This window comes from Gossypium arboreum, chromosome 8 (assembly GCF_025698485.1).
Source record: "Gossypium arboreum isolate Shixiya-1 chromosome 8, ASM2569848v2, whole genome shotgun sequence".
Taxonomy (NCBI): Eukaryota; Viridiplantae; Streptophyta; class Magnoliopsida; order Malvales; family Malvaceae; genus Gossypium; species Gossypium arboreum.
The window spans coordinates 8,800,103-8,804,050 of NC_069077.1; positions in this window are offsets into that span (position 1 = coordinate 8,800,103).

Consider the following 3,948-nt stretch of genomic DNA (forward strand, 5'->3'; position numbering starts at 1 on the left):
TTTTTGGACCCGACATTGGATACATAATAATTCTATTTTTTTATTAAATTCAGTGCTCCGATTCCATTTCTGTTTTCTTTTCTCGAAAAACGATGTTGTTTTCTGAAAATAGATCAAGACATTCATTTTAATGTAAGAAAAAGTGACAAAATGCTTGTATTTAAAATTTCAATTATTATCATCAATTGAATTTTAATTTAATTGATATAAAATTATTATTAATGTAAGAAAATATAAGTTTGAGTATATTAAAACACATTATTTTCTAATTTATAGATTGAAATTTATAGATTGAAAAACAACTATAAATAATTTTAAGTATTATATAAAAAACTGTTAATATCTAGTTTAGGTTGGATTATTGTATAATAATTGAATTCATCATTGAATTACTTTCACGGTTTCATCAATTTAATAATTATATTTAGCCTTTAATTATGCTTTAAATAAATTATTAATATTTATTTATAAGTTTTTCACTTTTTTTTGTTTTACTCGTGATAATATGTCATGCAACTATTTACCAACTGTGCATCAAATATATACAAGGATGACACCATGAAACTTGGCCCCATTGGTTTGGTCGAATTATCTTCCAAGCCTTTAACATTTATAATTTTATAATAATAAAATGGTAGAATTTTTATTTTAGTCCCTCTAAAAATTTTATAATCCAATTTTCCCTCTTGATTTGGTGAAATTATCTTTTAGGCCCTTAACATTTGTAATTTTATAATTAATAAAAAGGATGAAAATTTTTTAACCCCTAAAAATTTTACAATTTAATTTTGGCCACTTCTAGCTTCACCCTTAAATATATGTAAGTGACAAAACGGAAAAAGCTATGGTACAAACAAAATTCATATATAGATTCTAGAGATAAACCAACTTTTATTCCTTGAAGCAACTTTTCTCTAACTTGGACCCTAATCTTTTTCTTGGCCTAAATTTGAATTCCGTTAGAGTGTGATGATATTACATTTTGAGATTATGTCATATCATCACTTAAATTTTTTAAAATAATAAAATCTAAAAGGTACCAAAGAATTTATAAAAAAATAAGAATTTTCAAGTGATGAAGTGGCACAATCTCAAAATCCCATATCATCATATCTTAACGGACTCTAAATTTAAGGACTAAATTGAAAAAATCTACTAAATTTCGAGAGTAATATAGATAAAAAAATTCAAAATTCAAAATAAAAAATTTACAAATTTTAAAAATTAAATGTTAATTTATCTCTAAATTCTCGATTGCTCAAAAAGTGGTCATGCGTACATGGTTATGGCTATAGGGGTCAAAAAATAATTAAAATTAGTGTCTTTTTAGGGTTAGTAGGCTTTTTGCATCATCTAATTATGGGTGCTTGTTTTAAAGGGAATTTGTTGTGATTTTTTTATTCCTAAAGTAGATTCGAGCACTACCATTTGTTCATAAAGCTAAGCTTAGGAAAGCAATTAAAAGAAATTAATTATATCCCCTCTATTTGATTTGAGTTCTCCAACATTATCATGAAAATTAGGATAATGGAATCAATTGTTTAGGTGCATGTGTGTGTATATATATATATATACACCTTAGCTACATTAAATTATTATATAATACAATCATAATAACAAATTTAGCCCCTGATGTTTATTCTTTCTGTCACTTGAGTCATAAATTTTTTTGATCATTTTAGTCTTCAGTCTTTTAAATTTAGTTAAATTATTGTTTTTGATGAAAAACTTATCCAACTATCAAAATTATAACTATATGCTGACTTGGTAGCTCGCATGATAGTCCTCGTAGACTTCATTACTGACATTGATAATTTTATAAGAGAGTTTTAATGAACTTTTCGTTTAAACTTTTTATGTTTTTCTTTTAAAATATTTTATGAAGTAGACGTGAATTGCCAAGTCAATGTTAATAAAATTTCATTAGTTCAGTTAGCTTTTCTATAAAAGAAGGTCAATTTTGGTTATTTGTTTATGCATTATGTATAAGTTGTGGGTTTAATCTTTATACTTTAATTTGATCAATTTTAGTCCTTGTACTTTTTGAATTTGTCTATTATTTTTTCATGTATTTTTCAAAATTTAAAGTTTCAATTTTTTTAAAAGTATTTAAAGTTTCAATTTTGACCTAAACGGTAGCAGTTAAATCTATTTGGCTAAATTTTGCTATTAGTTTTATACTATGCGTAAAATTGTAGATTTAGTTTATGTTCTCCAATTTGATTCTTCTTAATCCTTATATTTTTCAAAATTTGAAAATTTAATCTTGGCATAAAGCGCTAGCAATTAAATCCATTAACTGAATTTTTTATGAGTAATATGAGGAAATAGCAATACGGCATGGCATATACATATGATAAAATGTTTGTCTCGTAAGATTTTGAAAATAATAAAACTAAACTTAATAAATTTAACAGGTACCATTTGGTTAAAATTGAAATTTCAAAATTCAAAAAGTACAAGATTAAAAATAACAAAATCAAAGTACAAAGATTAAATCCACAATTTATGCATAGTAGAGAGACTAATAGTAAACTTTAATAATAAAGAAAAATAATTTGACTAAATTTGAAAAGTTAAAGGTTAAATTAATTTAAAAGAATAAGACAAAAGTATAAAAAAAAGTTTTAGGGACTAAATTTATTATTATACCTATAATAAATCTCATACCTAAACCCAAATTATTAAATTGGAAAAAAAATTGAGACAAAAAGTGAGCTTGAGCTTTATTGACAGGTTGGTGACCAATCCTAACCATATCCAATTGATGAAGACCATGTAATCTAAGATTAAGGATGAATTTGGATGAACAGTGAGTTCATTTTCTATTACTATAAAAATAGTGGTGGCGGTGAGATTAAATAATATAGCGATACTATAGCATGAGATAAAAAGTAAGCTAAACACACCGCGCCGCATCCTACAGCCCATCCAAAGTCAAGACACATACTATCAAATGAAAAATCTTATCTGATGTATTATAGTATGTAATTTTATGGGATGATAACATATTATTAAAAATAAAGTTATTTAAATTATTATTATTTTTTAATTACTTCTCAATAGAAGAATATAATTTGTTTCAACACACTTGAACATACGTCTTCTTATACTGATAACAATGTCATTTCCAAGTGATTGAAGACTCAATCAACCACTTTCATGTTCATTAATTTTCGATTTACAAAAACCGATCCTTCTTCACAATTACAAATGCTTGGGAAATACTTCAACTTAGGCAGCTACATTTATTGGGTTAATTAGGTGATACTATATAGTCTTATCGTTTTGATTAATTATGGAATTGGCCAATAAAGCTGTTTCAAACACCATAAATTCTCTTACTTATAGCTTGGTTAACTTGGGAGTTAGGACCACAGCAAGCTCTTTTCAGTGGGAGTTTTAACATTAACGACTCCAACGGTTTCCCATCTCTTAATATATACATGAAAAAAAAATTATAAATTGTCAATAAAAATTTTAGACTCCGCGTTAACAAGCAAGGTTTAAAAGATAAAGTCGAGTAGGTTAGTTGAAATCATTGCTATTGTAATAATAAGAAGAATGTGAATCCAAATATGCTTAAACTCGTTTTTATATCTAAATTAAAGGTTAAAAAAAATTTATAGGTAGAAGCATGCATATTTGACCCTTCTCAAAAAATAAAATTTTAATAACTTTCATCTCAACCCCTTAATACAAAATGTATGGCTTTATCTCCAGGTGATACGTACCCTTTTAAGGTGTAAGAAAAAGAAATTAAAATATTATAAAATATTTTTCATAATGTATATAAATATTAACCCTTTAATTTATTTTATGTGTTGTTTAATTAACTTAACCTTACAAATTGTTTGAGTTATACTTGAAATAAACACAAACCTAAAAAGGAGATGAATATTTTATTGTTACCTCATTGTTAAACCAAAAGTTGGTGCTCTACTTCAA